This window comes from Eleutherodactylus coqui, chromosome 9, assembly GCF_035609145.1.
Source record: "Eleutherodactylus coqui strain aEleCoq1 chromosome 9, aEleCoq1.hap1, whole genome shotgun sequence".
Classification (NCBI taxonomy): domain Eukaryota; kingdom Metazoa; phylum Chordata; class Amphibia; order Anura; family Eleutherodactylidae; genus Eleutherodactylus; species Eleutherodactylus coqui.
Window position 1 is genome coordinate 152831183 of NC_089845.1, and position 22055 is coordinate 152853237.

The window sequence follows — 22055 nt, forward strand, 5'->3', positions numbered from 1 at the left end:
CCTGCTCCATCCTCCTGACTCCTGGAGATGGATGATGGGAGTCACACCGTCCCCCGAAGTCTTCTTCACTATTGTGTAATCCTGTGTATGGAGAGACACCGAGAAATATCATCATGTACACAATAATAAGTGACGTCACATGCCCCTTTCTAGAGGATTACTATCTGCCCCCCCTTCCACTCAAACTGCCCTCATTACACTTCAAACTACGAAATACCACTGCTACCCTCACATTGTGGAAGAGATAACAATGTTGGAAATGTAGAAGCGCTCACCTCTCCGGTCAGCAGGTAGAGGATCTCCAAGGTGAAGTCTAATATTCTTCTGCTGATCTCCTTCCTGTCCTCGGCCATCCTTGGTGGGTCATTCAGGAGAAGGAGCGGATTGGAGGAGAAGATGAGAAAACGGGATGAACTGGAGGTTGTAGAACCGCAGGAACCTTTATGAAGAAAGGAGCGGCTGTAAATCCTGCAGGGACATCATCTGATGTGATATACAGAACCTCAATTATAGAGCAGCCAGAGAAAAGCTTCTCAGAGCCGTCACCACATGGACTAGAAGGGATCCCAACATGGACAGTTGTATCCACCGGACAGGGGCATCTATGAGATGTATAGCAGATCCTGCGGATGCGCGATAATTGTCTGAGGTAGGAAAACCCCTAGAAAAGGCAATATAACACCTCAGACAACCGCCTAGCACAGGGGCGCAGCTAACGGCTCAGGGGCCGGGTGCAAAAAAAGATGAACAACTGCATGTTTACACTGAGAGCGAGTCACTCACAAGCCATTTAGTTTCAGTGAGCCGAAACACAGCAACGACTCACGAAATTTCTTCCTCAATACCTTGTTGAGTCCCGTGTTTACACAAGACAACTACCAGTGAAAATAGCTTACTAAGTGATTTATTTTGGCTGATCGTTATCCTGTATAACACTGCCTTTACCTCCAGTGATCACAGGTGACATCTCTGATTAGTGACAGCCGTTGTTTATTATTATTTTCCAGCTCAATGTAATCCCTCAAGACCCCAACCCTAAAGCCTGCAGTCATCTGTACCCGTACCTATACCTCACAGCCTGCAGTCAGGGGTACCCATACCCGAACCTAAACCCTGCAGCCATCTGCACCCGTTCCTGAACACTACAGCCTGCAGTCATCAGCAGCCGTACCTAAAACCCTACAGCCTGCAGTCATCAGCAGCCGTACCTAAAACCCTACAGCCTGCAGTCATCAGCAGCCGTACCTAAAACCCTACAGTCATCAGCAGCCGTACCTAAAACCCTACAGCCTGCAGTCATCAGCAGCCGTACCTAAAACCCTACAGCCTGTAGTCATCAGCAGCCGTACCTAAAACCCTACAGCCTGCAGTCATCAGCAGCCGTACCTAAAACCCTACAGCCTGCAGTCATCAGCAGCCGTACCTAAAACCCTACAGCCTGCAGTCATCAGCAGCCGTACCTAAAACCCTACAGCCTGCAGTCATCAGCAGCCGTACCTAAAACCCTACAGCCTGCAGTCATCAGCAGCCGTACCTAAAACCCTACAGCCTGCAGTCATCAGCAGCCGTACCTAAAACCCTACAGCCTGCAGTCATCAGCAGCCGTACCTAAAACCCTACAGCCTGCAGTCATCAGCAGCCGTACCTAAAACCCTACAGCCTGCAGTCATCAGCAGCCGTACCTAAAACCCTACAGCCTGCAGTCATCAGCAGCCGTACCTAAAACCCTACAGCCTGCAGTCATCAGCAGCCGTACCTAAAACCCTACAGCCTGCAGTCATCAGCAGCCGTACCTAAAACCCTACAGCCTGCAGTCATCAGCAGCCGTACCTAAAACCCTATAGCCTGCAGTCATCAGCAGCCGTACCTAAAACCCTACAGCCTGCAGTCATCAGCAGCCGTACCTAAAACCCTATAGCCTGCAGTCATCAGCAGCCGTACCTAAAACCCTACAGCCACCATCAGGACACTGGTGCCGGCAAACTAGTGGTAAGACAGGGAGGCTCTCTCGGGTTGCTCCAGATGATCCGTAGTTGGGTTATCTGCGTGACACGGTTCCCCGCAAACTTCTTTCTTTCTCTCTCTACAGGTACACACTCACGTTTAGGAAAAGGCACTCAGTGCTGCATGGTGGGTTCTCGCACACTTGCAATCCTCCAAGTCACTAGCATAAAGGCCTGGGTAAATTGGGCCCAGGGACCACGAGGCAATCACTCAGCCTCTTCCATCCTGGGGCTCCTTGTAGGACCAGGCACAGTTCTCCTAATCACTCCAGGTCTCTCAGATCTCCCCAGACTAAGACCCCTTGCAATCATTATATATATACACTACCGTTCAAAAGTTTGGGGTCACCCAAACAATTTTGTGTTTTCCATGAAAAGTCACACTTATTCACCACCATGCGTTGTGAAATGAATAGAAAATAGAGTCAAGACATTGACAAGGTTAGAAATAATGATTTGTATTTGAAATAACATTGTTTTTACATCAAACTTTGCTTTCGTCAAAGAATCCTCCTTTTGCAGCAATTACAGCATTGCACACCTTTGACATTCTAGCTGTTAATTTGTTGAGGTAAGCTTGTGAAATTGCACCCCACGCTTCTAGAAGCATCTCCCACAAGTTGGATTGGTTGGATGGGCACTTCTGGCGTACCATACAGTCAAGCTGCTCCCACAACAGCTCAATGGGGTTCAGATCTGGTGACTGCGCTGGCCACTCCATTACCGATAGAATACCAGCTGCCTGCTTCTGCTGTAAATAGTTCTTGCACAATTAGGAGGTGTGTTTAGGGTCATTGTCCTGTTGTAGGATGAAATTGGTTCCAATCAAGCGCTGTCCACTGGGTATGGCATGGCGTTGCAAAATGGAGTGATAGCCTTCCTTATTCAGAATCCCTTTTACCCTGTACAAATCTCCCACCTTACCAGCACCAAAGCAACCCCAGACCATCACATTACCTCCACCATGCTTAACAGATGGCGTCAGGCATTCTTCCAGCATCTTTTCATTTGTTCTGCGTCTCACAAACGTTCTTCTTTGTGATCCAAACACCTCAAACTTGGATTCATCCGTCCACAACACTTTTTTCCAGTCTTCCTCTGTCCAATGTCTGTGTTCTTTTGCCCATCTTAATCTTTTTCTTTTAGTGGCCAGTCTCAGATATGGCTTTTTCTTTGCCACTCTGCCCTGAAGCCCAAAATCCCGCAGCCGCCTCTTCACTGTAGATGTTGACACTGGTGTTTTGCGGGTACTATTTAATGAAGATGCCAGTTGGGTACCTGTGAGGCGTCTGTTTCTCAAACTAGAGACTCTAATGTGCTTATCTTCTTGCTTAGTTGTGCAACGCGGCCTCCCACTTCTTTTTCTACTCTGGTTAGAGCCTGTTTGTGCTGTCCTCTGAAGGGAGTAGTACACACCGTTGTAGGAAATCTTCAATTTCTTAGCAATTTCTCGCATGGAATAGCCTTCATTTCTAAGAACAAGAATAGACTGTCGAGTTTCAGATGAAAGTTCTCTTTTTCTGGCCATTTTGAGCGTTTAATTGACCCCACAAATGTGATGCTCCAGAAACTCAATCTGCTCACAGGAAGGTCAGTTTTGTAGCTTCTGTAACGAGCTAGACTGTTTTCAGATGTGTGAACATGATTGCACAAGGGTTTTCTAATCATCAATTAGCCTTCTGAGCCAATGAGCAAACACATTGTACCATTAGAACACTGGAGTGATAGTTGCTGGAAATGGGCCTCTATTCACCTTTGTAGATTTTGCACAAAAAAACAGGCATTTGCAGCTAGAATAGTCATTTACCACATTAGCAATGTATAGAGTGCATTTGTTTAAAGTTAGGACTAGTTTAAAGTTATCTTCATTGAAAAGTACAGTGCTTTTCCTTCAAAAATAAGGACATTTCAATGTGACCCCAAACTTTTGAACGGTAGTGTATATATATATATATATATATATATATATATATATATATATATATATATATACATATATATATATTATATTATTACATGGTCACATGACACACCACAAGATAAATTTTCCTGTCATAACCCAGACAGTAACCCATTCAGTGCTGCAGAGGTACAATACACATCAAATTCACTCACATAGAAGACACTGACAATAAATAGGCACAAGACAAATGCATTCATACTTATGGAGGGGCCCTGCTGCTCTGGGCCACTACACAGCCTGCAGTCATCTGCACCCATACCAAAAAATAAACCAATACGCCCATGTGAATGAGCCCTAATGACCCACTGACAATGATCAGTGGAGGCAGCCCAGTTGATGACTTTACAGTGCCATGTGCTGGATTTGATGCAATTCTTTTCACATCGGGAAAATAGATGCAAGCCTGGTGAAATATTCAATTTAAAGCTAATAGATCTGCTTCGAGAAATGTTTCAAGCCGATTCTGTGGTTTAGAAATCCACTGCTCTGGTCTAGTTGTTCATCAATCAGCTGGCTCGACGCATTTCCCTGTACTAATGATGAACAGTTCATCAGGAGCTGTTTGCCAGATAGGCCAAGAGATATAATGTTTAATACTCAAAGCTTGAAGAATCACTGTAATAGTAGTTCTTGTCATATGTTAGTGATGTAGATGAAGGAAACGGCACTTATAGGTGAATGAGCAGGTTGAAAATGAACACCTATCTATATATATATATATATATATATATATATATATATATATATATATATATATATATATAAAGACAAAAGCCCTCACTGACTCACTGACTGACTCGCCACTAATTCTCCAGCTTCCCGATGTCGTAGAAACATGAAATTTGGTAAGAGCATAGATTATCTCCAAAATAGGAAAAGTAATTGGGTCCCAACTCGATTATTTAATTGTAGCGCAAAAGAATTGGCGTCGAAATTTTACACACAATCTAAATCTCTCACTTCCCAATATCATAGAAACTTACAATTTGGCACGCGCATTGAATATGTCATAAATAGGAAAAGTTAATGGGTCCCAACTCGATTATTCAATTCTAGCGCAAAAGAACCAGCGTCCAAATTTTACATACGGAATCTTATTCTCCAACTTCCCAATGTCATAGAAATTAGAAATTTGGCACGAGCATTGATTATGTCATAAATAGGAAAAGCTAATGGGTCCCAACTCGATTATTCAATTCTAAGCGCAAAAGAACTAGCAACCAAATTTTACGTACGGAATCTAATTCTCTCAGTTCTTGGTGTAATAGAAAGTTGAAATTTGCCACGAGCATTGATTATGTCATAAATAGGAAAGGTTAATGGGTCCCAACTCGATTCAATTCTATGCGCAAAAGAATTAGCGTCCATATTTTACGTACGTAATCTAATTCTCTCACTTCCCGAGGTCATAAAAACTTGAAATTTGGCATGAGCGTTGATTATGTCATAAATAGAAAAAGTTAATGGGTCCCAACTCGATTATTCAATTCTAAGCACAAAACAATTAGCGGCCACATTTTACGTACGAAATCTAATTCTCTCACTTCCCGGTGTCTTAGAAACGTGAAATTTTGCACGGGCATTGATTATATCATAAATAGGAAAAGTTAATGGGTCCCAACTCGATTATTCAATTCTAAGTGCAAAACAATTAGCGTCCAAATTTTACGTACGAAATCTAATTGTCTCACTTCTTGGTGTAATAGAAACTTGAGATTTGGCACGGGCATTGATTGTGTCATAATATGAAAAGCTAATGGGTCCCAACTCGATTATTCAATTCTAAGTGCAAAACAATTAGCGTCCAAATTTTATGTACGGAGTCTAATTCTTTCACTTCCCGGTGTCATAGAAACTTGAAATTTGGCACAGGCATTGATTATGTCATAGATTGGAAAAGTTAATGGGTCCCAACTCAATTATTCAATTCTAAGCGCAAAAGAATTAGCGTCCAAATTTTACGTATGTAATCTAATTCTCTTACTTCCTGATGTCATTTTATATAAAGGAAACGTCGCATGGTTACCTCCACATGGTGTTTCCTGGGTAACGCAAAGAACCATGCAAAATGGTGAACATATGTTTTTCCTCGGTATCTCTAAAGTAACGACTCTCACGACTTCATAAGATTTTCCGTGTGAACACCAGATAAACACCAGTACCAAATTAACTCGGGCAAAGCCGGGTATATCAGCTAGTATTGCCATATAGACCAAACCACCTATACTTGGCTACTAATGAGCTGTAGTACACAACTACAGGGTACATAGCTGCAGTTGCCTTAGATGGTCAGCAAAAGAAGCCCAGCCCTGCCTCATGTGTAGAAAGATAGCCCAATATTGCAAAGGTGTTCCGAATGCGGGCAGCACAAGTTTAGTTAGAGATAGGGAAGATAAGTAGATAATAATGCTGCCTAAGCTCAAACTAGAAAGGTGGGTCGACTCTACAGCATAGGCAGAGTGCCCCTGACTATTTCCCTACTCTGTGAACAAAGTAGCCAGGTAGTAGAGATAGAGCAAAAAAAAATAAAAGATAGCGCCTGTAGCTCTGATGGTGAGCAACAAGTATGAGAGCTCAGACTGAAAGCCCCACTACTTAAGGTCTAATTAGACCGCCCATCTGAGGTGTGTCTGCCATCCCAGCCACCGTGTGGTTTGCGTCTTGTCATCATTTTGTTTATCTAATAAGTTAGCCCAGAGTTTTAACCCCTTCCCACCCCATGACGTAAGGGTACGCCATCAGAGCGGGGTACTTCCCACAAAATGACATACCCTTACGTCATAGGGATAGCGCGAGATCATAGCAGATCTCGCGCTATCCCGCAGCGGGAGCCGGCTGTCAGTGATAGCCGGCGTCCCGCTGTGACGGCGGGGGGCATCAAAGTTGTGCCCATCTGCCGTTAACCCCTTCCCTGCCGCGATCTAAGCAGATCGCGGCAGGGAAAGGGTTCACAGAGGGAGCGCGCTCCCTCTGTGACAACCAGCCGGCTCTCGCGATAACATCGCGAGAGCCCAGCTGGTTGCTATGGCAACCGCATGCTGGATACCGGCGTCCTGTATTGCCATAGCCTAAGATCGTTGTAATAAGCGATAAGGTATGGCAGGGCAGTAGCCCTGCCATGCCTTATCGCAGCAATCTGGAGTGCAGTGGTGCAAGTCCCTCAGAGGGACACAGATGCTGTAAAAAAAAAAGAGAAAAATAAAGATCAAAAAATGAAAATGTAACAAAAAATTTAAAAACCCCCTTTTTTAATGCTTTTTCTTATATTAGCATTAAAAAAAAACGACATATTTGGTATTGACGCGTCCGTAACGACGCGTACAATACATTGAACATGCTTTTTATCCTGCACGGCAAAAAGCGTTTTAAAAAAAACGCTAAAAAACTGAGGCAAAATGCTAATTTTTAGCATTTTGCATCACAAAAAAATTCAATAAAAGTGACGAAAAAAACCGTATGTACCCAAAAATAGTACCAAAAAATAAGCCCTCATAGAGCGTTGTTCATGGAAAAATTAAAAAGTTATAGGACTTTGAATGCAGTGAGTTTAGTAAAAAATAATAATTTTTTAAAAAAGGGCTTTTATTGTGGAAAAGTGGAAAAAACTAAAAAAATATAACAATTTTGGCATCGTTGTAACCGTACCGACCTGCAGAAAAAAATGTATTGTTTCATTTATGCTGCATAATTAACGCTCTAAAAAAACTGCAGAAATCTCTGGCAGAATTGATGCGTTTTCTCTTCCTACGATCATAAAAAAAATAATAAAAGTTTTACAATGTAGTCAATGTACCCAAAAATGGTACCGATAAAAACAAGCCGTTATACGGCCGCATCGACAGAAAAATAAAAAAGTTATGGCTGTTGAAAAATGGAGATGAAAAAATACCAAAAATCGTTTGTCCTCAACGCCAAAATAGGCCGTGTCATTAAGGGGTTAACTAAGTCTAAGAAAATTTGTTATTTTAAGTCTATTTCTGTGAAGGACACTGAAACGTAGGCCTCATTCACACGCAGGTTTCGGTCACGCTGTGTACACATTTCACTCGCTCCTGCGGGTTTATTGTATTGGCACAGAAGGGCTCATTGATTTTGTGCGCAAATATGCAATACTGCCCATTCACTTTACTGGCCTATTGCTCTACCTAACACGCACCCATATAGGGCTGGCTCGCTGCGTATTTTTTCAAAAACCGTAAGGGCTCTTTCACACGGGCGTATTTTTCATCAGTATTTTGTGAGCCAAAACCAGAAGTGGAGAGAAAGTATAATGGAAAGATTTGCATTTCTTCCGTATTTTGGACCCGCTCCTGATTATGGCTCACAAAATACTGATGAAAAATACGCCCGTGTGAAAGAGCCCTAAGGCTGGATTCAGACGACCGTATATCGGCTCGGTTTTCACGCCGATCCGGTATACGGTGTCCTCATCTGCAGGGGGCGGGGGGGGGGAGGATGGAAGAGCCAGGAGCAGGAACTGAGCCCCCGCCTCCTCTCTGCCTCCTCTCCGCCCCTCTGCACTATTTGCAATGAAAGGAGGTGGGATGGGGGCGGGACTAAGTGGTGAGAATTAGACCCACCCCCATCCCGCCTCTCTTCATCGCAAATAGTGCAGAGGGGCGGAGAGGAGGCAGAGAGGGGGCGGGAGCTCAGAGCACTGCTCCTGGCTCTTCCATCCTCCTCCCCGTGCAGAGACAAACAACGTATAACGGCTCGGCGTGAAAACCGAGCCGATATACGGTCGTCTGAATCCAGCCTAAGACAAATGTTAACAATCACATTGAAATCAACGGGTTCTATTCACTGTGTATTAAGCACGTATTATAGGCGCGCAAATATACCCAACTGATTTCATTCTTTGCGGCGCTCCCCCTCACCTCCGCCGAAGACTTCCCGCAGTCAGCGCTCACCGGCATCTGATTCACATCGGCATGTAGTGACCTCACCTGACCAGCGGCGCCTCACCTGAGCAATATTACCTGACCAGCGGCGCCGCACCTGACCAATATTACCTGACCAGCAGCGTCGCACCTGACCAGGCCACTGGAAACGTAGACAGCAGGAAGCCTACGGAGAAGGTGAGGGTGAACGCCGCATAGAATAAAATCAGTTGCGGATGCACAGCTTATTTCCAGTCCAAATGCGTACCAATGGTGGGATGCTGCATCAGTTGTAGGCTGCATTCACACGAGCGTATATCGGCTCAGTTTTCACGCAGAGTATTTTCATACGTTGTTCTCGTGTGCAGGGGGGGGGGGGGGGAGGATGGAAGAGCCAGAAGCAGGAACTGAGCTCCCGCCCCCTCTCTGTCTCCTCTCCGCCCCTCTGCACTATTTGCAATGAGAGGTGGGGGCAGGGCTAAGTTTCACGAATTAGCCCCGCCCCCACCATGCCTCTCCCCATTGCAAATAGTGCAGAGGGGCGGAGAGGAGGCAGAGAGAGGGCGGGAGCTCAGTTCCTGCTCCTGGCTCTTCCAGCCTCCCCCCGCATACGAGGACGGTGTATATCGGCTGGGCGTGAAAACCGAGCGGATATACGTTCGTGTGAATTCACCCTGAAGCCTGACTGTGCATTTGTCTCCTTTGACTCCGATAGGTCGGTCAGTTGTTGGAGTACACCTGGGGGCAATCAGGGAGGGTTTTTAGTTCCCTCCTGACCTGAGTTCTGTGCTGGTTAATTTCAGTTCAGCCTTTGTCCGTTGTTGGTAGAGGCCATCTCTGGATCTGGTTTTAGTAGTTCTTCCAGCAGCTCCTCGGATAAATACGGAGATTCATTCTTTGAAGGTTTCTGTTTACTCCTATGGTGGTTCTACTAGGGTTAGTGAGTGGCACAGGCATGAGGGTGGATGTGACCTTATCAGAATTGCTGGTGGTGTGATGTGACCACTGCCAAGCGGATGTTTTGGTTTACAGTTATAGCATGTTTGAAGCGGACGTGACATGTGGATTTTGACCACTCTTTGGATGCGGACATTTCTGCTGCAAACATTCCACAGCATTTCCCTTGTGTTTAAACATAACCTAAGTTAGCTTGAGGTATGCTGTCATGTGCAGAGTGGCGTCTGTAGTAATGATACTATTACTACTGAGGCCAATATAGGAGACACTATTACTAGTAGTATCCCTATATCAGCCCCAGTATTAATCTGCTTACCTCCTTTTTGTCTTCAAAGCACTGCTGCTTCTCTACTCTGCAGGCGGAAGTGTGTGCGCCGGGACTACTTCTCCCTTCTCCTCTCCTCCAGTGGAAAGAGATGGGGAATTCCGTGTGGGTGCACACACTAATACCACGACACCCCAGCAAGTAATCCCCTTCATGGTAACCCGACCTCCAGGAAAAAAAGGGCTGCCCCACTTTGGACAGCAGGACATCAGGTCCCAAAGCAGGACTGTCCCACCTAAATCAGGACGTCTCATCACCTTGCTATCGGCATTCCTTTTCCTGAGCTCTTAGAGTGTGTAATACGCACCCAGATGGGGCGTGTGGCATATTAGGCCGGCCTCACACAACTATACTGGAATTGCATATTACGCGGGCGCTGTACGCCACTGTGATGTGTGGTAGCTCGGAGGCAATCAGTTACATTGCCTTATGCATGTAACTATGCATGTTCTATTTTGCCACGTATATATGTGAGCTAGAGCCCATTGTTCTCTACTGTCATGTATACACATATGCCCGTATGCAATGACACTGCGTATGGGCTGCAGGTATATGTGTCATTGCAGAGCGACGGCACGGGAAGTAGAAACAAAAAAACAGGTATACGGCACATGGCCGCCTGCGTGAGTACGCGGACATGCACAGTACAGTTTCGCCACCATACGCGGCCGTATACAGCGTCACAGCCGGGTACACATCTGTAAGATGCGTGACGCTCGCGGCGTTTTATGCTTACGGCTGTGTGAGCCCAACCATAGGCTGCGTCCTGTAGCGCAATTTCCTCTTGTGTGAAAGGTCATTTATTAAGTTTCCACTCATCTCCTCGTTAACCGCTTTTCTTACAGATTTACAGCTTAGATTCTCGCTGGTTTGTCATTAAGACGAGCAAAACCGTAAAAGCCATTAACCCCTTCCTCACGCGGCCTACTTTGCCATAAGGCCGCAAGGATTGTTGGGGGGTTTTAATCTCTTTTTAAAAGCCATAATATTATTTTTCCATATGGCCAAATGAGGGACGCGCCAGCCTCGCGGCCACGCCGTGGCCCGCTGTCGAGGGACGCGCCGGCCTGGCGGCCACGCCGTGGCCCGCTGTTGAGGGACGCGCCGGCCTGGCGGCCACGCCGGGGCCCGCTGTCGAGGGACGCGCCGGCCTGGCGGCCACGCCGGGGCCCGCTGTCGAGGGACGCGCCGTCCTCGCGGCCACGCCGGGGCCCGCTGTCGAGGGACGCGCCGGCCTCGCAGCCACGCCGGGGCCCGCTGTCGAGGGACGCGCCGGCCTCGCAGCCACGCCGGGGCCTATCACAAATTATATATAAACGTGTTTGTCTGGGGCAGCCACATGCCCCATCCACTTTTGTATGTAAACAAAAAAAAGGTGAATTTATAACATTGGCTCTTCTGAATAAACGTTAGACTGTCAAGTCTGACTTTATATCACGGCTGCACACGGGGAAATTTGCAGCATGCTCTATGGCCTCCTTCCCACGAACGGATTTACGCCGCGTAAATCTGCGGCAAAAATCTGCTGCGTTGCCCGCAGCTATTAGGTTCTATTGAACCTAATAGCACAATGCTCACGATGCGGAATTCCACCGCGGAATTCCGCACCGTGAAATCTCCCGTCCTCACCCGCAGCATGTTCTATTTGCCGCGGGTGTACGCGCTGACGGCTTCCATTGCAGTCAATGGAAGCCGTCCGTTCACGCTATCTCCCGCTGCAACCAGCGGAAGATAGCGTGAAAAAACGCTTCCCCGCCTACCGCCGCGCGTCATATGACGCGGCCGGCGCGTCACGTGACACGGTGGGCGTGTCACATGACGCGACGGCGGTGGGCGGGGAAGCGTTTTCACGCGATCTTCCGCTGGTAAGTATGGGGTCTCTGGGGGGGCGCCGTGACGGGCTTCACTGTGGAATATTACGCGGCAGAGCCCGTCACGCTCGTGGGAAGGAGGCCTTAGTCCGTGCGTAATTTAAGATGTCCGACACATGGCCCTTCTGCAATGACATTGCGAAAAGATTGCAGGTACGCGTCATCGCCTAGCGACGACACGGGAAAAGCAGGGATTTGAAGGGGGAAAAAAAAGCCATACTGCGTTTGTCCAACGGCTCGGGGTGCGGACCATCTGCAGTACAGGAGAAAGAAGAAAATGTCCGGTACCCACGGACGCCGGCTGGGCAGCCTGTGCTGCGGGTGCATGCAGAGTCCAACCCGGCCGTGGGCAGCTGACCTTAGCTGGCGACATTTATGCCACACATTGCACCAAAATCTTATGTAAATTGTGGCCCACAATATGAGATCTATGCTGCACCCCCTTCCCACAAGAGGCACGCCCCTTTATCAGACACAATTTTTTTTTTGTATTTTTTTACAAAAGTTTTCAAAAGTTACATAAAGCTTTTCGGAAGTTCTGTTGCATTTTCAATAGTAAATCTGCTCCGCAGCGTCCCGAAGAGGAGGAAAGTGTCTAACGTACCGGGGAGTTCTCCAAAACGTATACCGCGTGCGCCATTGTGAAGAATGTGTCCCAATTTGCGCCTCCTCTTATCGTACCCCAATACTGACCCCCAACCCACAAGATGTAAGCGGCGGGGAGGAACCTCCACATGTAACATGTATGACCCCAGCAGACGGTATCACTGCGTCACTACAAGCACAGGAACACGTGATGGAAGCTTACCTTACAGCTGGGAGAATGGCTGATAACAGAGAGAATACCAGGCACTACTAGCAGGACCTGATCTGCAGCTGCAAGGACCTGTGTGATGTCACCACCATGTGATCAGTCATGTGAGGGGGCGGAGCTCAGCAGTAATACTAGGTTGTGGCTGAAGGACCTGTGATGGTCATGTGACATGAGAGGGCAGAGCTCCTGTGCGCTTTATATGGAGAAGTGATGGCTTCAGTGGGGCTTATTTACTAATACTGTCCAATGGGGTGGTTTCAGACGGCCGTACGCTCGCCGGCGCATTGAATAAGGTTTTTCAGCAGCTGATCGAACTCTGCAGCAGTTTGAAAAAAAATGGATGGACAGGCGCTGCCCGATCTTTCCTGCACTTAGTTAGTCTCTCTCTATATAAAGGGGAAAGTCTTCACTGATTGACTCACTCACTCACTGACTCGCTACTAATTCTCTAACTTCCTTATGTCGTACAAACATGAAATTTGGCAGGAGCATTCTTTAGGTCCTAAATAGGAAAAGTAAATGGGTCACAACTCGATTATTCAGTGCAAAAGTATTGGCACCCCTCTGTAGTGTATCTAATCTAATTCTCTAACTTCCTGATGTTGTACAAACATAAAATTTGGGAGGACCATTCTTTAGGTCCTAAATGAGGAGAGTGGGAGAGGTGGCACATTCTGTAGGGGGACATCGGTACATGCAGCCTGAGGAGAATCTAACGCTTTTTTATATGTATACATATTTTATTCCTCGGTTACTCTAAAGTAATCTTGACTTCATAACATTTTCCATGTAAACACCTGTATCGAATTAGCTAGTGCTATATGTTAGACAAGACCTATTTGTCACTCGTATAATTAACAGGTGAGAATCTCGATAATGAAAACGAGACCACTGAAATCAAGTCTTTCCTTCTGACTAGAGATGAGCGAGCGTACTCGCTAAGGCAAACCACTGGAGTGAGTAGTGCCTTATGCTAATACCTGCCCGCTCGTCTCAAAAGATTTGGGTGCTGGCAGGGGAGAGCGGTGAGTTGCGGGAGTGAGCGGAGGGGGGAGAGAGATCTCCCCTCCCCCCCGTTCCTCCCCACCGGCACCTGAATCTTTTGAGACGAGTGGGCAGGTACTCGCATAAGGCACTACTCGCTCGAGTAGTTTGCCTTAGCGAGTACGCTCGCTTATCTCTACTTCTGACCCATTATGCGGCCGTTCTCATCACCCATCACAATGATGGGGTGCAGTAAAATGCGCTGTCAAACGCTGTATGATGCATTTACCAAACACTGCACCACAGAGCCTCGTGTGCTGCAGAAATGCAGTCCTAAGCTCTCGCTCACGATCTGAAGTTTACAGGTTCGGTCCCCGCATGGTTCAGGTAGCCGACTCAAGCTTGACTCAGCCTTCCATCCTTCTGAGGTCAATAATGAGTACCCAGCTTGCTGGGGGGAAATAAATTACCTGAAAGCGCTGCGGAATAAGTTGGCGCTGTACAAATAACAAAAGATTTATTTATTTAAAAACGCTGCTTGTAATTGTGGCAAAATCCTGCAATTTCGAACTTGGTGTTTTGTAAACACGTGAGAGCGGCCTTAGACGGTACAAATTTATCATTAGTGGCTCTACGGAATGATAAATCTGTTGCATTTTAAGACTGTAGTCTAAGATTAGTTTGTGCCAAAAATTGCTCTAATTTTGGCCACACCCTTATAGAGCATTCAGTTTAATTTGGATAATACTCAAAGGGTATCGTAGCCTTATTACCATATATACTCGAGTATTTGCCGACCCGAGTATAAGCCAAGTCAATAAGTCTTACCACGTAAAACCTATTGACTCGAGTATATACTAGGTAAAAAAATAACGCAATACTCACCTCTCAGGCAGCGGTGCGGCAAGCTGCTTCAGACTTCTCCCCGCTGTCATCTCCCTGGCTCGATTTTCAATTCCCCTGCTGTCAGCGCTGTGTAACTAAGTGCTGTGACTGGATCGAGCGTCGGCCAATCACAGCTGGTGCGCGATAAACCAACCACAGCAATTTAGTGATGTCATTCACTGAATGGCTGTGAATGATTGAGCTGATCATTGTGAAGCAGCTTGCCACACTGCCGGGGAGAGCATTGCACCGGGGACACAGACACCGGCTGAGGGGCGAGTATTGCAGGTTTTTTTTACCTCACTCGAGTATAAGCCGAGGGGGGGCTTTTACAGAACATTTTGTTGTGCTGAAAAACTCGGCTTATACTCGAGTATATATGGTATTTAGGTATGTCTAAGGATAACAATGATTTCCTGTGGGTTTTTTCGTTTGTTTGTTTTTTTGATGCATTTAGAAAATCACGTGCAATAGGTACATTTTTTGACGTGGACATTTCTCGCTTCAAAAAGATAGGACATTTCTTATCTTTTGAAAGCACAGCGCCAGCGTCTCCCATAGACGCCTATGAGACACGCCTGGTAAAGGGAAGGAGCAGCATTCTCACTAATAGCAGCCGCCATGTGCTCGCAGCTGCTATTTATTCACCCGATTTAACGCTCAGATAGCTGCGCTCTTTTAGTCAATATTTCCACTGATATAGGGGACACTATTACTACTGAGGGTACTCTGCATGTGGCAGCGTACCTCAAGCTGACTTAGGGTATGTTTACACGTGGCGGAAATGCTGTGGAAAATTTTCTGTGGCAAATCACACAGCATTTCCGCGTCCAAAAACAGTCAAAATCTGCAGGATTTTGACTGGAAGTCATAGTAACATAGTACGTTAGGCAGAAAAAAGACAATGTCCATCTAGTTCAGCCTGTGTCCACCCCTCCTTGTTGATCTAGAGGAAGGCAAAAAAAACAACACTGAGGTAGAAGCCAATTTAGCCCATTGTGGGAGAAAGAAATTCCTTCCCGACTCCATAATGGCAGTCAGAATAATCTTTGGATCCTACATGACTCCAAGACCTGGAACAACCACCCCGCTGGTTATTTAATGTCTATACCCTATAATGTATTAGCACTCTAATAAGATGTCTAGTTCCCTCTTAAACTCCTCTTATCAATTTTGCCATCACCACATCCTTAGGCAGAGAGTTCCACAGTCTCACTGCTCTTACAGTAAAGAACCCCCTTATATGTTGGTGATGAAACCATCGTTCCTCTAGACGTAGCGGATGCCCTCTTGTTACAGTCACAGTCCTGGGAGAGATCCTTGTATTGTCCCCTATTTATACATAGTTATTTGGTCGCCCCTTAGCCGTCTTTTTTCCAGGGTGAATTATCCCAATTTTGATGCCGCTCTGGGTATTCCAGTCCCGTCATTCCATGTATTAGTTTAGTTGCCCTTCTTTGAACCCCCTCCAGCACTGTAACATCTTTCCTGAGCACCGGTGACCAGAACTGTGCGCAGTATTCCATGTGAGGCCTGACAAGGGCCTTATATAATGGGAGGATAATGTTCTCGTCCTTCGCCCCTATACCTCTTTTAATGCACCCCAAGACCTTATTAGCTTTTGCAGGAGCTGACTGGCGTTGGTTACTCCACTTTAGTGGAAGCAGAAGCGCAGATCGCCTGGGAAATTTTAAAATCCTCTGTCTCCCGGCTACCTTCAGTAGCCAACGGATACCGGCGATCACAAAAAAGTTTTTTAAAAAGTTGAAGTTTCAGATGAAAATGCTCCCCTAAAGGTCCCTTAAAGTCCCCCCAAAGTACAGGGCATTACCCTGATCTGCGCATACGCCGAAAAAAATGGGGGCACATGCGCAGTAGCAGCCAAAGCCAAAGTGGCATTTGGCATAGTAACTTGCAGGGACCAAAGTGATTGGTCCCTGCTGACACAGGTGGCTGTGATACACCTATCACAGCCATCCATGTCATTTGTTTAATAAATATGGCACACGATTAGTCCTGCGTATCTCCTCCCCGCACAGAGAGATTTGTGACAGGAGAGAGATAGCAGAGAAAAATCGTGTGCCATATAGAGTCAAAAAAATAAAAAAAAAACATTACCACCCGCCATCACCTTCCCTCATACCCCAATTACCCCATTATATCCCTGTCCGCTTTTTTGGGGGCTATTTTTTTTTTGTCTACCTCCACTAAAAAATTTTTTAACAAAATGGAGCGTAGGCGCTGCTGTTTGCTTCAAGTTCTGGTAGCGATGCTACCAGTGAGTCGGAAGAGGAGGGTTTTTTTGAGAGTGACGACTCTGCCTCTAGCGCCATGGAGGTTGAGGAAGTTGTTGGGGCAGCGGGGCCAAGTAATGCGGCGCCCGCCACTGCGTGGAGTTCCGCAAGTTTCTTTTCGCCCCGCATCCCAGAATTTTCAGCGACTCCAGGCGTTAATCTGGACGTTACAAATTTTATCCCGTTTAACTTTTTACATTTATTCATTACCGACGATGTCCTGCAGTTAATTGTCCAGCAGACTAATACCTACGCTGGACAATACATGACTGCGCACCCCACGTCGGTTTATTCAGCAATGTGGACCGCCATAGATGTCCCCGAGTTAAAAAAAATTTGGGGACTTGTTCTGCTAATGGGACTTGTAAAAAAGTCATCAATGCGGTCCTATTGGTCCACGAGCGCCGTTCACGCGACGCCCGTATTTGCATCAATAATGCCCTGACGCAGATATGAAAATATTATGCGTTTTTTCATTTCGCCAATAATGCCCAAATCCCCCCCAGAAATGACACGGCGTATGATAGACTGTGCAAATTAAGGCCCCTTATATCACTACTAAGAGATGCCTTTAAAAACATTTACACCCCCCAAAACAATTTGGCCATGGACGAGTCGCTTATGAGTTTTAAAGGCCGTTTATCATTTCGCCAATTCAGTCCCTGGAAACGCACAAGATATGGTGTCAAGCTATATAAAATTTGTGAGAGTGCGGCAGGTTATATGTGCGACTTTATTTATTTATGAGGGCAGGGATCGACAATTAAATCCCCCCAACTGTCCTGAAGATATTGGCGTCAACGGGAAAATTGTGTGGGAGCTCTTGGGCCCATTTTTAAATAAAGGGTACCACATTTATACTGATAATTTTTATACGACTATCCCCCTTTATAGAGCGCTACACGCCACAGATACAGGGGCCTGCGGAACTGTCCGCAAAAATAGGGTAGGCAACCCCTGGTTCCCAGGCATGTAGACAGAGGAGCATCTTACGCACTGGCCTATGACCCCTTGCTTGCCGTAAAATGGCGTGACAGGACGTCTTTATGCTGTCCACTGTACACGCAGACACCTCCGTTACAGTTAGGGAGAAGGGGGCTGCAGCGGAGATAATTAAACCGGTCTGCGTCACAGAATACAATAAATTTATGGGAGGCGTCGATCTGTCAGACCAAGCTCTACAGCCATATCTCGTCAAGCACAAAACGAGAGCTTGGTATAAGAAGATAGCGACCTACCTGATACAGATGGCTACCTACAACGCTCACATCATTTTAAAATCGTCCGGGGGCATGCTGAGCTTCCTCCAGTTTTAGGAGGAGCTTGTAGAGAATCTTTTATTTGAGACCACCGCACCACAAGATGCATTGTAATCTGAGGCGGTGCGAAGGCTCACAGAGCGCCATTTTATGAATCCCATCCCTGAGACTGCGGGCAAAAAATACCCCCCAAAAAAGTGTCGCGTCTGCAGCAAACCAGGGAGGAGGAGAGATACGCGATTTTATTGCCCCATGTGTCCATCTCATCCAGGCCTTTGTAATTACCCCAGCTTTGAAATTTATCATACAGTTTTACATTATAAATTTAATTTCACATAAGAAACGCTAAAAGGGGGTGTGGTTTTTTTTTAGGGAATCAATTTTATTTTTATTAGTGCGTCTCCCCAGTTTTTCCTGCTTGAAACAAAGAAAACGGTCCTAAAAGTGACAAATTTGGGGAAAAAAAAATGAAATCGCATTTGTATTTCACTCGCATTATAATTATTAAAAAAAAATAAAAATATGGCGTCAGAATGCCCAGTACACCCCTAGATAAATTAGCTAAGGGGTCTTGATGTCAAAATTGGGTCACTTGTGAGGGGCATTTTATTATTTTGGCAGTTGTTGTCTCTACAAGCGTGCAATGGGTCCTGGAATGTATTCAGTTGCGCCATGAAATCAAACGGGTGCTCCCTCCATTATAGGCCTAGCCATGCGTCCTTCAAGAAGATTGGGGCTACAATGGGTATGTTTCTGAACAGAGGACAAACAGGGGTATCTATTTTGGGGTGCAAGTCTTTATTCATATATGTGCTGTACAAAAAAACCTGCTTTTAAAATGACAGAATTACCAAAAAAATGAAAATCGTAATTTTTTCCTTCTGCTTGGCTTAGATTCATTCAAAAACTGTGCAGTCAAAAAAGGCATCGTACCCCTAGATAAATTCGTTAAGGGGTCTAGTTTTCAAAATGGGGTCACTTGTGGGGGTTCTCCATCGTTTTGGTCACTCAAGGGCTCTACAAGTGGGCAATAGGGTCTAAATCTCCTTCAAGCTAAAGTTCTGTTCCGAAAGCCATCGGTTGCTCCTTTCATTTTGGGCCCCATTGTGCATTCAGACATAAGATTAGGGCCACAATGGGTATGTTTCTGAGCACGGGACAAACAGGGGTATCCATTTTGGGGTGGAAATCCTCATTTTCATGTGTACTATATAAAAAAAGACCTGTCTTTAAAATGACATAGTTGCAAAAATAGGAAATTTTAGTTTTTCTCTTCTAAATTGCATTGACTCCTGAAAAAAAAACTGTGGGGTTAAAACACTCATGACACCCCTCGGTGAATACATTAAGGGGTGTAGTTTTTAAAATGGGGTCACTTGTGGGCGTATATCATTCTAACTCCTATGAGCCTTTCCAATCTTGGCATGGTGTAGGAAAACAAAGTGTTCCTCAAAATGCTGAAAAGTAATGTTAAATTTGTACGTCTCCTAAATGGTTAAAAAAACAAAAACGAAAGTTTTTCCAATGTACGTCCAAAATAAAGTAAACGGATGGAAATATATATCTTAGCAAAAATTTCTATATTATGTTTGCACATATTTAAGATATTGCAGTTGAAAATGTGAAAAAAATGACGATTTTTTTCAAAATTTTCCCAATTCTGGCGCTTTTAATAAATATACACAAATTCTATCGGTCTATTTTTTCCGCCTAAACGAAGTACAACATGTGGTGAAAAAACAATGTCAAAATCACTTGGATATGCAAAACCTTTCTGGTGTTTTTCCATGTTAAAGTGCCACGTCAGATTTGCAAAATTTGACCTGGTCATTAAGGCGCAAACAGGCTTGGTCACTAAGAGGTTAAAGGGGTTGTCCCACGAAAGCAAGTGGGGGTATACGCTTCTGTATGGCCATATTAATGCACTTTGTAATATACATCGTGCATTAATTATGAGCCATACAGAAGTTATTCACTTACCTGTTCCGTTGCTGGCGTCCCCGTCGCCATGGTGCCGTCTAATTTCAGCGTCTAATCGCCTGATTAGACGCGCGTGCGCAGATGGGTCTTTTCTAGAGATAAGCGAGCGTACTCGGATAAGCACTACTCGCTCGAGTAATGTGCTTTATCCGAGTATCGCTGTGCTCGGGTCTGAAGATTCGGGTGCCGCTGCCTGTCAATAAAGTTTTCACGGGCCTACATCACACTCACCCTTAGAGCACTTGCATGGTACAACCGATCAATCAATGTAATGTAACCCATTTCTGTAATGCCAGTTGCACAAGCGGTCAGGCACAGCTTCCCACTATGATGTCCACGTGACTCAGTGTGACAGATACCACATTGTTATTACTACGCAGACACTGGAAAAATTAGCAAATATTGTTCCTACTGGCAGCAGGAACAGTGTTTTTTTTCCCCTCATACCCCCCACCCCAACTACCCATTAGACGTAGCAAAATATGATGGTGAAGAGGGGGGGTGCTATAGGCTCCTATCTTACCTTATTTATGACGGCCATTGAGTTACAGGGTGAAGGCCCTTTGCTGGTCATGTGATGTCATCACAGGTCCTTTATCCCTCCTAGCCTCAAAACAGCACTAATACAGGGCTGGTATTACCAATGCAGTTTGTAGAGACAGCCTGCCCACTAATTGACCAGCCCACCAGGATGATTACCAGTCCAGGCCTGTATTCGATTACTACATTGGTATCAATGAAACTACTATATTTTGATACACTGACGTGATTGGTCATATCACATTAATTTTATCACAATTCTGGATAAATGTACTTTTACACAGGGTGACAGTCGAGCACATAAGCACCCAACAGCTGTCCTAGCGACGATCGCATCTGAGTCTCTGTCAGAGAATGGAGGTGGAGTGAGCCAGGACTCTCTTCCAGCTGCCTGCTTCCAAAATTGCTCAAGCATTAAGCGAATCCTGTTTACACTGAGCGAGAAGCTGCTCAATATTCATTTCAGTGAGCTGAAACGGAACGACTTGCACCTACTGAGCAACTTCTGTAAACAGGCCAACAGTCGCCCACAATCACTTGTCCGAGTGATTATTCAAGCAACTATTGGCCCATGGAAAGGTAACCTTTAGTCCATGGTTGAAAGTAGAACAGCTGCCACATCCCGCAGGTAAAACAGAATAGGTCACTTTTCCAATTTTTCCCACCTCCTGTCACTGGAGAATGCACGAACCCTAAGAGGGCCCTGTTGACGGCAGCCATTATGAAATGTTCCTCATAAATATTCACTTCTGCCTGCATAGGGGACTTCAATTTTAGACTAGTGATGCCATTAACTCAATTTTGACCAAAACACTCATATCATATCCACTTAGGGCACCATGCGGTCAACCAGATTTTTGAGTCACAGAAGGAAACAGAACAGCTGGGAAGTTTACATCGCAAATTCAATTTAATGTTTTGGTGTTCAGTTTCATTACTTTTATACTTCTACTATATGAACAAAGGTCAAATATGTCCACTAAAGTGAAAGAATAAAGATAAAGTTGTCATGGGGTGCCCTCACTTCCTCTTTGTCACTCTGGATGGAGTCATAAAAATGTTAATAAGAAGGAAGGGTCATGGGTGACGATTCTGTGTCACTAGGATAATAAACAAGGCGAATATTTTCTTTTTTATATCCACAATACTTATCTCCATGGACCCACTTACAGTTCACCTCAGGTAAGTACACTCATTGTCAAACAATAAGATAAAATCATCTCCTAGAAGGAGTTGTCGGAATCTAATGAAACTTTCTCTGTGTGATTGTAAGTTGATATAAGTGGTTACAATATCAGAG

General features: G+C 45.4%; 1 protein-coding gene and 1 long non-coding RNA gene across 2 annotated transcripts in view; both read right to left on the reverse strand.

The window, feature by feature from the left end:
* LOC136578717 (uncharacterized) overlaps positions 1–22055 on the reverse strand; it is a 91425-nt gene that overhangs the window by 50037 nt on the left and 19333 nt on the right. The gene's annotated exons all lie outside the window — the stretch shown is intronic.
* LOC136578535 (uncharacterized) lies at positions 37–12870 on the reverse strand. Its single transcript, XR_010786643.1, has 3 exons — positions 12808–12870; positions 276–439; positions 37–81 (listed from the first exon to the last, which is right to left on the reverse strand). It is a non-coding gene; the product is annotated as an uncharacterized lncRNA (long non-coding RNA).